The sequence below is a fragment of the Dama dama genome, chromosome 19, assembly GCF_033118175.1.
Source record: "Dama dama isolate Ldn47 chromosome 19, ASM3311817v1, whole genome shotgun sequence".
In the NCBI taxonomy this organism is placed as follows: domain Eukaryota; kingdom Metazoa; phylum Chordata; class Mammalia; order Artiodactyla; family Cervidae; genus Dama; species Dama dama.
Window position 1 is genome coordinate 85,244,471 of NC_083699.1, and position 13,118 is coordinate 85,257,588.

Consider the following 13,118-nt stretch of genomic DNA (forward strand, 5'->3'; position numbering starts at 1 on the left):
ATATGAGGTCTTTTGTGTTTCCATGTACATTTTTAAATTATTTGTTCTACTTTTGTAAAAAATGTCATTGGTATTTTGATAGGGATTACATTAAATCTGTAGATTGCCTTGGGTACCATGGTCATTTTAACAATATTAATCCTTCCAATCCAAGAACATGGGGTATCTTTCTGTTTGTGTCATTTTCAAGTTTTTATATGTTCTATCAAAATGTTTTTCATTTTTATTTTCCTTCTAGAAGATTGAAGATGTTCTGCTTGTCCCTGTGTGTGTGCGTGTTCAGTCATGTCTGACTCTTTGTGACCCCATGGACTATAGCCTGCCTCTTCTGTCCATGGAACTTCCAGGCAAGAATACTAGAGTGGGTTGCCACTTCCTTCTCCAGGGCATCTTCCCAATCAAGGGATCAAACCTGCATCTCGTGTGTCTCCTGCTTTGGCAGGCGGATTCTTTACTAACTGTGCCACATGGGAACCCCCAAGGGTTATGAAATTTCACTAATATATGCCTTCACATGGGTCTATTTTAGAGAACCATGTTGGGTACTATATAGGCTCTTTCAACTTGCAAACTCTAGGATATTACCCTGAATCGTTTCAAGGATTATTTTCTCACCTCTGTTTTCTCTGTTCTATCTTTCTGGACTCTTTATTTGGATGTTGTACTTCCAGGGTAGGTCTTTCCATTGTCTTACTTATTCTATCCAATATTCCATCCTCTTGTCCTTTTGTTTCATATCATGGGGCACTATTCTTTTCCATCTTTTTACTAACTTAAGAAAAAAAAAAAAAGGTTTCGGGATTTCTGTGGTGGCACAGTGGATAAAAATCCACCTGCCAATGCATGGTACATGGGTTTGATCCCTGGTCCAGAAAGATCCCACAAGCCTCGGAGTAACTAAACCTGTGTGCCATAATTACTGATCCTGAGTTCTAGAGCCTGTGCTCTGCAACGGGAGAAGCCACCTCAATGACAAGCCCACACACCTAGAGAGTAGCCCCCAAGCGCCACAACTAGAGAAAACCCTAGAACAGCAATAAACACCCAGCACAACCAAAAATAAATAAATAATAATTTTTAAAAACTTTCTACTACTATGTTTTATATTTTCAAAGGCTCCCTTTGTGTTCTCTGAGTATTCCTTTTTATAAATATACTTTCTTTCTTTCATTGATATAATATCCTGCTCTCTGAGAATTTGGGTTATTAAAAAAAATTTTTTTTTTTCTCCCTGGATAGACTCTGTTTCCTCAAAATTATCTTTGTTCTGGTCTCTCTGAGGCTTTCCTCAGATGTGTGGTGATCTCTGACCTCTGCTCATATTTAAGGATAGGGCATAAAAAGCTGACTGGAAGCTCTCAGAGCATAGACTGTGGCCTGTCAGTTGTTTATTTCACTGTACAGAGGTCTAGCATGGACAATGGCTAGCAAATCCCTATGTCAGCATTTTTTTTCTTTTTTCTTTTTTTTGCACTATCAAGGAGTTTCTGTTAGGTTTTCCCAACAAGATTTAATGAAAACTGATTCAAGTTCATGGTAAATATGGAAACAATATGCAATTTTCCATGACAAATTCAAGAAAAATTCTAGGCCAAAGAGTGAAGTTTGTTCCTTTCAGTTCAGTTCAGTTCAGTTGCTCAGTCGTGTCTGACCTATGTCAGCATTTTGAAGTCTCTCTCTTGAGCATCAGAATACTCAGAGAAGGCTCCTCTAGGCTCTTGGATGGTAGAGGGCTGGCTGCCGTTATTCTTGGAGTTAAAATGTAGAAGAAGGCCAGTGGTTTTAACATTCAGTATGTGAACATTCACACTCTCCTGCTTTCCATGTGGCTCTCCCTACCCTCAGTTAGGCTTGATGTCCTCCAGTTCAAGGACCCTCAGATTTCCCTTCTCCAGAGAGCATTCCTCTTTGCTCTCAGAGGGAAGGCCTCTAGTCTCGTACTATGGTGGGGCAGAGGTAGTTTCCTTGCTGTGTGAATTGGGAGGGGGATTTGGGGAACTGACAACATCTTAAAAGAACCTTCAATCAATCCATTTTATCTCCTTCCCTTACTTTAGCTCCACTTTACTGAGACCTAGTGCTGCCAGCTCATGACCTTTGGGGTTTTGCAGTGTAAATTGGGCTGCTTCTTATTTTCCACCGTCAATAACTTAGGATTCGGTTTACTAGAGTCTTTGAAGCCAGTTATTGCACGTTCAGGCATTTTCTAACTCCCTGAATTCAGGCAAAATTCAGTTGTTATCTTCTCATCTTTTATCTTGGTCCTTGTAGATACATATCTTAAAAAAAAAAAAATAAAAAAACCTTTCCTGAACTTCCCTGGTGGTACAGTGGTTAAGTATTTGCCAGCCAAAGCAGAGGACACAGGTTCAATACCTGGTTCGATCCCTAGTCCAGGAGGATTCCACTTGCTGCGGGACACATGTTTGAGCTCCACAACTACTGAGCCCATGCGCCTAGAGGCCATGCTGAGCAACAGAAAAAGTAACAGCAATGAGAAGCCTGAACACCGCAGTTAGAGCGTAGCCCACTCACTACAGCTAGACAAAGCCTGTAAGCAGCAATGATGACCCAGCACAGCCAAAAATAAATAAAAACAAAACAAACAAACAAAACAGAAAAACTCTTTCCTACTTGTTTTAGTGAGATTTTTGAGAGGGAGTGGAGGTTACTTCAAGCTTTCCAATTGTCATCCTAATTTAGGTGTCATGGGACAATACCTTGGATATTTCCCCCCTAGTTAGGGCCCTCCTGTAGGAAATAGAGGTGGCGGGAGAGAGCCCTAGGTCTCTGGAGGAGCTTCAGAAGAAGGGAATCCTATGAATCTAGAATACTCAACCTCTCCCCAGGCCAAAGGGCATGGGGAGTTAAACGCACACAGAGGCTATGAGGGTGTTCTCTGAGGCTCACTAGAGACTCAGGAGGGTCAGGACCTGCACGGGAGCTTTTCCTCCACCATCTTCATCACCCTGAGGTACCCTGTCTACACCCCACCTCTTCCTTAATCCCTTCAGCCTGAATGAGTGTTTCTTAGTGATCTTTGCTGTTGTAGAAAAAATAAGAACTCTTTATTGGTAACTTCTCATTTGTGACCTGTTAAAAACAAAATCAATTTCTTTGAACATTTTAGAATGCTGCAGGTGAAGAGGGCTTAGAGAACATCAAGTTTAATCGTGCTCTTCAGAGCTAAGGAACTGGTAGGTCCGGAGGGGTTAATTGATTTGCTCAAGGTCACACAGTGGCAGGGCAGCAGAGCTAACAATAGAGCTCAGGCCATCCTCGCCCCCCCCCCCCCCCCCCCCCGCCCCAGTCGGGAGCTCGTGCCCAATGCCACCTGCCGTGTGGGCAGACTGCCAGCCTGCGTGTCCACATCTCCTTAAAGATCATTAAAGTGTTTCATAAACTACCTCACAGCTGAAGCTAAGTTTGCTCTAATTTTTATCACATTGGTTGTTATTACATGATATTAAATACCCTGTGTGAGCAGTTATATCTCCAGTTTTAAGGTGAAAAAGTCTCTGAGGATTAATGGAGCGAGAAGAGAGAGGTTATTTTGCATATAGAAAATTTGGTGACAGGCTGGTTATTGTTTTTCACCCGTGTTTGGAGAGGGCTCAGAGGGGAGAAAAAGTGAAATGGCAGGGGGGCAAAGGCAGGAAGCCCAGCGTGAGTCCCCTCCACCCCCAGCACTGCTGTTGGGCTCGGTTCCTAGTGACCCCGTCCCAACAGACCGCTTCTTTTTCTCTTTATTTTCACAGTCAAATTGAAACAGAAACACCCATATATTACAGATATTATTAATATTATACCTAAGAATAAGCAATGTGATAAAAATTAGAGCAAACTCTGTTCAGTGTGAGGTGATTTATGAACTATTTTAATGATCTTTAAGGAGATGTGGACGTGTAGACTGGCAGCTTGCCCACATAGCCAGGGGTATTGGGCACAGGCTCCTGTTCCTCATAAAGCCCCAACAGTTCAAACAAAGTCCTAGGGCAAGGACAGAGACTAAAGACAGAAGTGGTCTAGGACATCTAGGAAATAGGTGAATATTGGTGTATCAAGTGCAGACACTAGGGTATTATTTTAAAACAGCATGTATATTATCTATGGTGAAACAGATCACCAGCCCAGGTGGGATGCATGAGACAAGTGCTCGGGCCTGGTGCACTGGGAAGACCCAGAGGAACCGGGTGGAGAGGGAGGTGGGAGGGAGGATCGGGATGGGGAATACATGTAACTCTATGGCTGATTCATATCAATGTATGACAACCCCCCCCCCAAAAAAAAAACACAAATAATTAAAAAAAAAAAAAAAAGAAATTTCCCTGAGCAAGAAGCAGGAGTCAAAAAGGATCTGTACTATAAGATTAGGTTGTTTCTGTTTTACAATTTTTTTTTTTTTTTTAGTGTTTAGTTTAATAAATGCTCGTTGAGCAGTAAGTCAAATAAAATCTGGTAGACACTGGAGGTAGCCTACATCACTATGTCACCCAACACATGTTTCCCTTTTTCCTGGTTAATGATATCTAATGCTTATTCCGATGATCCATGGGCTTCAGGGGACTTGATACTCATCTTCTGCTTTAGGGATGGAATATTTCACATGGGATGTGGTGTTTAACTTAAGCTAAAAGGTATCATCTCAATCACCACAATGACTGGATCAGAGAAGGACAAATCCAACCCTGGCAAAGCTCAAGATTTTGGTTCAAAAGTGGACGAGGGAATGTGGTCTTCTTTCCTGCAAGTGAACAAGAAAGCCTGTGGGTCCTGGAGACTCAGACAGTCTCCTGGAGGCTCTTGAAACCATGAGGGGGAGAAACCTGACAAAAATGGAGCCAACAATGAACATGTAGATTTGAGAAACAGAGAGAAACTTAGTACTAATTCCATCATTTCAGCATTTGGTTAAAGCCTGGCCTGAAACTCTGGACTGTTCAGTTATATGAGCAATTATATCTCTGTATTGCCTAAATCAGTCCATTTTATTTAATTTAAAATAACACACAGAGGAGGAGTCAAGATGGTGGAATAGGAAGACCCAGAATTCCTTTCTCCTCACAACTACATTAAGAGTTCAGTTCAGTCACTCAGTCATGTCCAACTCTTTGTGTGACCCCATGGACTGCAGCGTGCCAGCCTTCCCTGTCATCACCAACTCCCGGAGCTTGCTTTATCTCAGGTGCATCAAGTCGGTGATGCCATCCAACCATGTCATCCTCTGTCGTCCCCTTCTCCTCCTGCCTTCATTCTATACCAGCATCACGGTCTTTTCTAGTGAGTCAGTATTTCGCATCAGGTGGCCGAAGTACTGGAGCTTCAGCTTCAGCATCAGTCCTCCAATGAATATTCAGAATTGATTTCCTTTAGGATTAACTTGCTTGATCTCCTTGCAGTCCAAGGGAATCTCAAGAGTCTTCTCCAATACCACTGTTCAAAAGCACCAATTCTTCAGTGGTCCATTCTTTATGGTTCAATTCTCATATCCATGTTTGTCTACTGGAAAAACCATAGCTTTCAGCAAAATAATGTCTCTGCTTTTTAATATGCTGTCTAGGTTTGTCATAGCTTTTCTTCCAAGGACTCTACACATGGACATCACCAGATGGTCAACACCGAAATCAGATTGATTATATTATTTGCAGCCAAAGATGGAGAAGCTCTAAACAGTCAGCAAAAACAAGAATGGGAGTGGACTGTGGCTCAGATCATGAACTCCTTATTGCCAAATTCAGACTTAAATTGAAGAAAGTAGGGAAAACCACTAGACCATTCAGGTATGACCTGAATCAAATCCCTTACGATTATACAGTGGAAGTGACAAATAGATTCAAGGGATTAGATCTGATAGACAGAGTGCCTGAAGAACTATGGGTGGAGGTTCATGACATTGTACAGGAGGCAGTGATCAAGACCATCCCCAAGAAAAAGAAATGCAAAAAGGCTAAATGATTGTCTGAGGAGACCTTAAAAATAGATGAGAAAAGAAGAGAAGCTAAAGGTAAAGGAGAAAAGGAAAGCTATTCCCATATGAATGCAGAGTTCCAAAGAATAGCAAGGAGAGATAAGAAAGCCTTCCTCAGCGATCAATGCAAAGAAATAGAGGAAAACAATAGAATGGGAAAGACTAGAGATCTCTTCAAGAAAATTAGAGATACCAAGGGAACATTTCATGTGAAGTTGGGCACAATAAAGGACAGAAATGGTATGGACCTAACAGAAGCAGAAGATATTAAGAAGAGGTGGCAAGAATACACAGAAGAACTATAAAAAAAAAGAGATCTTTCTTCGTGACCCAGATAACCACGATGGTATGATCACTCACCTAGAGCCAGATATCCTGGAATGCAAAGTCAAGTGGGCCTTAGGAAGCATCACTACAAACAAAGCTAATAGAGGTGATGGAATTTCCAGTTGAGCTGTTTCAAATCCTAAAAGATGATGCTGTGAATGTGCTGCACTCAATATGCCAGCAAATTTGGAAAACCCAGCAGTGGCCATAGGGCTGGAAAAGGTCAGTGTTCATTCCATTCTCAAAGAAAGGCAATGTCAGAGAATGTTCCGACCACCGCATATCAAGAGTGCATCTACAGATGGAACAGTTCTCCCAGAGTACCTGCTGAACATTAGTGGAAGACTTCAGGCACCTAAAAGGACAAGAAAAATCTCTTCACAACTAGATAGGAAAAGGAAAAAAGGAAAACAGAAATAAAAAAATGGACCAGCTTCTCTGGCAGGAAGCTGAAGGTGAGAAGAGATTTTCTCAATCAGAAAAACCCCCTCAAGGTGGGGAAATAAGCTGAGACAGAAAGGGATATTTGGGGGATTGAAGGAGAACATAGTGGATGGTCTGTGGAAGGCAGGGCAGGGTAAGAACTGTGCTCATGGTCCATGCCCCAGCCCTGCCCGCCCCAGCCTGAGTAGTGTGTTTCATTGCAGGGGTGGGCTGGGTGCTAGAAAGTGGGGATCTGGAGCTCAGACTCAGGGAGGGGACAGCTGTTGGCTGTGAAAAGACAGCCTGAAGGGACAGGAGTAAAATAATATACAATGTGTTCTTCTCTTTTGCATTTCCATGTATATGACCTTCTCTCTAGTCTGTCAAAGTTACCTACTAACCATGAGGGTGGGGATGATTAGGACTCCTGAAAAAGGAATTTATTGAGAAAAAAAATAGAGTCAAAGTTCAGTTCACTACTTGAGTGCAGAAAGGAGAAGAAAGTGAGAATAAAAGTAAACAGATAGACTCTTATATTGTGACCTTAGTCTTCCAAGCAGAAATTCCAAAGCTATGGGGAAGACAAGAGTAGAAAGAGCTTCAGTTCCACTCCTGTTATGAATGAGGGATGAGGAAGCCTCACAGGTGGCTTTGTACCAACACAAGATGGCAAAGCAGAGGGAAAGTGAATGTGGCATAGTCAAGGCAGAAAAGTGGGGCTGGGGTGACACTCCTGACTCTTCTCTTACTCTTGTAGAGTGTGGAAGGGATCCAGACGCTCCTGTCTGCACTGTGAGGGATATGGAAAATAACTGATCATGCAAATTCGTCTGACCAGAAGGTCACCATGGTGGCAGCAAAGTGACCTTGTAGCCAAAAGATGTTTGCAGATTTCTCGGGCTAGAAATCCTCTGGAAGTCATAACCAGACATCAAGGGGATCCGTAGTGCCAGTAGGAAGCAATAAAGGCCAGAGATGACTTCCCTGCTGACTCCTTGACTCTCCCTATTGATGATTCCTCATTTGATTTTTAACTTTTTGTTTGTTAACATCTTTTCCTCTGCAATTTTCTATGACTTGTGATTTTGGATGTGTTTGATAGAGTGCTTATGTATTTGCATTTTGTAACTTAACTTTTAAAAAATTATGGCAAATATGCATAACATGAATTTACCATTTTAACTATTTTAAAGTGTACATATCTATTCCTGGTCAGGGAACTAAGATCCTACATGCCACAGAGCAACTAAGCCTGTGCGCCACAACTCCTGAGTCCATGCGCTTTGGAGCCCACACCACAGCTAGTGAAAAGCCTGAGTGCCACAATGAAAGATCCCACGTGCTGCGACTAAGACTCATTGCAGCAAAATAAAATAGGTTAAAAATTAAAAAAATAAACTGTATGATTCTACGTTGGCAAACATTCTCTGATATAAATTGTACCATTGTTTTCTTAGGTCAGTCTCCCAAAGCATTAGAAATAAAAATGAAAATAAACAAATGGGACCTAATCAAAGGTACAAGCTTCTACACAGCAAAGGAAGCCATAAGAAAGAAAAATGAAAAAAGACAACATACAGAATGGGAGAAAATATTTGCAAATGATGTGACTGACAAGGGCTTAATTTCCAAAATATACAAACAATCATACAATGCAACAACAAAGAAACAACCCAATCAAAACATGGGCAGAAGACCTAAAGAGAAATTTCTCCAAAGAAGGAATGCAGATAGCCAATAGGCACATGAAAATGTACTCATTGCTAATTATTAAAGAATTGCAAATCAAAACTACAATGAAGTACTGTCACAAGGAGGGAGACCCCTTCCAGGGCCCAAGGGTAGGCTCTTTTCTAATGCTCAGAAATGACTTGTGTGAGGAGAAACACACTGACAAAGCAAGAGACTTTACTGGGAAGGGGTGCCTGGGTAGAGAGCAGCAGGTTAAGAGAACCCGAGAAAACTGCTCTGCCACAAAGCTTGCAGGCTCAGGTTTTATGGTGATGGGGTTAGTTTCCAGGTTGTCTCTGGCCAATCTTTCTGACTCAGAGTTCTTCCTCGTGGCACATGCATCATTCAGCAAAGATGGATTCCAGCAAGGAGAACTCTGGGAGGTTTGTAGGACATAGGAACTGGTGCCCCTCTCTTCTTTTGACCTTTCCAGAATTCTTCCTGTTGGTGGTAGCTTGCTAGTTATGAGTTCCTTACCGGGACCTCCTGTTGTAAGATAACTTCTGTAAGAAGTTACAATCTTGCCTGGCCAAGGTGGGCCAGTTAGTGGTTTCCCTGAAAGTATCACCTCATGCCAGTCAGAATGGTCATCAAAAAGTCTACAAATAACAAATGCTGGAGGTGGTGTGGAGAAAAGGGAAACCTCCTACACTGTTGGTGGGAATGTAAGTTGATGCAGCCACGGTGGAAAACAGTATGGAGGTTCCTCAGAAAACTATAAATAGAATTACCATATCATCTAGTAATCCCACTTTTGGGCATTTATCCAGGCAAGCTGTAATTCCAAAAGATACATGCACCCCTATGTTCATAGCAGCACTAGTCACAATGGCCAAGACACGAAAACAACCTGAATGTCCACTGACAGATGAATGAATAATGAAAATGTGGTACATATATACCACGGACTATTACTCAGCCATAGAAAAGAATGAAATTGGGTCATTTGTAGAGACATGGATGGACCTAGGGCTTCCCTTGTGGCTCAGCTGGTAAAGAATCCGCCTGCAATGTGGGAGACCTGGGTTCCATCCCTGGGTTGGGAAGATCCCCTGGAAAAGGGAAAGGCTGCCCACTCCAGTATTCTGGCCTGGACAATTCCATGGACTGTATAGTCCATAGGGTTGCAAAGAGTCAGACACGACTGAGTGACTTTCACTCTCACTGTCACGGATGGACCTAAAGACGGTCATACAGACTGAAGTAAGTCAGAAAGAGAAAAGCAGATATTGTATATTAATGTACATATGTGGAATCTGAAAAAAATTGGTATAGACAATCTTATTCACGAAGCAGAAATAGAGACACAGACATAGAGAATAAATATATGGATACCAAGGGGTAATTCTCTAAGCTAGGCTTCAACAATATGTGAACCGTGAACTTCCAGATGTTCAAGCTGGTCTTAGAAAAGGCAGAGGAACCAGAGATCAAATTGCCAACATCTGCTGGATCATCAAAAAAGCAAGAGAGTTCCAGAAAAACATCTATTTCTGCTTTATTGACTATGCCAAAGCCTTTGACTGTGTGGATGCTGTGGAAAATTCTTCAGGAGATGGGAATACCAGACCACTTGACCTGCTTCTTGAGAAATCTGTATGCAGGTCAGGAAGCAGCAGTTAGAACTGGACATGGAACAACAGACTGGTTCCAAATAGGAAAAGGAGTATGTCAAGGCTGTATATTGTCACCATGCTTATTTAACTTATATGCAGAGTACATCATGAGAAACGCTGGGCTGGAAGAAGCACAAGCTGGAATCAAGATTTCTAGGAGAAATATCAATAACCTCAGATATGCAGATGACACCACCCATATGGCAGAAAGCAAAGAAATAAAGAGCCTCTTGATGAAAGTGAAAGAGGAGAGTGAAAAAGTTGGCTTAAAGTTCAACATTCAGAAAACAAAGATCATGGCATCCGCTCCCATCACTTCATGGCAAATAGATGGAGAAACAAGGGAAACACTGACAGACTTTATTTTGGGGGGGCTCCAAAATCACAGCAATGGTGACTACAGCCATGAAGTTAAAAGATGCTTGCTCCTTGGAAGAAAAGTTATGACCAACCTAGACAGTATATTAAAAAGCAGAGACATTACTGTGTCAACAAAGGTCCACCTAATCAAGGCTATGGCTTTTCCAGTAGTCATGTACAGGTGTGAGAGTTGGACTATAAAGAAAGCTGAACACTAAAAAATTGATGCTTTTGAACTGTGGTGTTGGAGAAGACTCTTGAGTCCCTTGGACTGCAAGGAGATCCAACTAGTCTATCCTAAAGGAAATCAGTCCTGAATATTCATTGGAAAGACTGAAGCTGAAGCTGAAACTCCAATACTTTGGCCACCTGATGTGAAGAGCTGACTCATTTGAAAAGCTCCTGATGCTGGGAAAGATTGAAGGCGGGAGGAGAAGGGGACTTTAACAGAGGATGAGATGGTTGGATGGCATCACCAACTCAGTGGACAAGGGTTTGAGTAAACTCTGGGAGTTGGTGATGGACAGGGAGGCCTGGCGTGCTGCAGTTCATGGTGTCACAAAGAGTTGGACACAATCGAGCTACTGAACTGAACCAAGGGGGAAAGGGGTGGTGGTGAAATGAATTGGGAGATTGGGATTGATAAATACAATTTATTGATACTATGTATAAAATAGGTAACTAATGAGAAACTACTGTATAGCACAGGGAATGCTCCGCAGTGACTTATATGGGAAGGAAAACCAAACAAGAGGAGATATATGTATGTATGTATAGCTGATTCATATTGCTGTATGGTAGAAACTAACACAGCGTTGTAAAACAACTATACTCCGATAATTTTTTTAAACATATAGGTATGCCTGTGTTCATAGCAGCACTATTTACAATAACCAAGTTATGGAAAAGACCTAAATGTCCATTGACAGATGGATGAAGAAAATATGATAGATATATACAATGGAATATTTTGTATGGGTGACCCTCTTAACAGTGAACTCCAGGTCGCAACACAGTAACTCTCAGTTCAAACTACACCAGGGTTTCTGAAGACAACAGCTTCTCCACCAAAGCAGGTCGTAAATAAATTTTGAATGGAACCTGGTATCACCCTGAAGGAATTCTAACTCCACACTGTTGGGGTAGTTCACCAAAATGACTTCAGAGTAGACTAACTTTACACAGCACATTTTTTAAAAGACGCATTTATTCAGCATTATGATCAGACTATTACATTTAGCAATTGACAACATGGGTGCAAAAGAAAAGAAATCTACCTTAAAATCCTTTGTTGGAATGCTTTATACTTTGCACAGAACAGAAACTAAAACAACCTGTTATACAATTAGTCACAAATACAATCCTTGAGTTTTTTGCCCATACACATGAGTATTGCTTAAAACATGTTTTCTTTATAGCAGCTAGGCCTTGTCACCACTGTACTTGCCTAAAAGTTCATAAATCAGTTGTAACCTGTAGCCTCCCTGTCACTTCTCTGGCTCTCCTCTCCTGCTAAACTTTGTTTCCTGGGAGTAATTAAAACTTTCTGTCACTGCCATAGTTACTCGTGGTTTGGCAAAATATTGGCCTGCCACCACCATTGGGGCCAGGACTTTTGTCTCCAAAGTTTCCTCCTTTCACAGGTCCAGAATCCGAAGATCAATCGTCATAATTGCCAAGATCACTGTAGCTTCCACCACCTCCAAAATCGCTTACATCATTACCAAGCCCATTATAGCCATCCCCATTGCCACCATATCCACAACCATCACCACAGCTCCCACCAAAGCCACCTCGACCACTGAAGTTTCCTCCACAGCCAAGGTCATCATTTCCACCAAAACCACCTCCATGACCACCACCAAAGTTTCCAGAACCACATTGACCTCTTTGGCTGAATGAAGCACTAGCCATCTCTTGCTAAGACAGGGCTTCTTTTACTTCACAGTTGTGGCCATTCACAGTGTGGTATTTCTGAATGACAATCTTGTCTACAGAGTCAGGGTCATCAAAGGTTACAAAGCCACTCTTTTTGCCACTGCCTTGGTCAGCTGTGATTTCAATAGTCTCAATTTTCCCATACTATTTAAAATAATCTTTTACGTGATGTTCTTCAGTGTCTTCTTTAATGCCACCAACAAAAATCTTTTTCCCAGTTAAGTGGGCACCAGGTCTTTGACAATCTTCTCTTGACATGGCCTACTTTGGTTCCAAAACTCTTTCATCCAACTTGTGTGGCCTTGCATTCATGGCTGCATCCACCTCCTTCACAGCGGCCTACCTGACAAACTGGAAGCTTCTGGAGCACTTGGGGTTTGGATCCCTCATTCCTACACAGTCTGTGAGCATCCCCTGTTGTTCAAAATGGCTCCTGAGACTCTCATTGGTTGTTTCAAAGCTCAGTCCTCTGATGAAGAGCTTCCACAGCTGTTCGGGCTCTTTGGGAGACTCAGATTTAGACATGACATCAGTGGAAGGGGGTACACGTCAACGATGATTATTCTGCGGCATCCATGAGCAGAAAAGAAGAGCAATAAATTTTTTTTAAATATCAAGATTTCTGGGACCTGTCTGGTGGTCCAGTGGTTAGGATTTGATGCTTTCACTGCTACAGACCAGGGTTCCATCCCTGGTGGGGAAACTAAGATCCATCAAGCCTTGTGGCAAAACTGAAAATAAATCAAGATTTCTAC

General features: G+C 42.0%; 1 pseudogene; it reads right to left on the reverse strand.

Moving 5' to 3' along the window:
* Window positions 1–11,792: 11,792 nt before the first annotated feature.
* On the reverse strand, window positions 11,793–12,900 carry LOC133074032 (heterogeneous nuclear ribonucleoprotein A1-like; annotated as a pseudogene).
* Window positions 12,901–13,118: the final 218 nt, after the last annotated feature.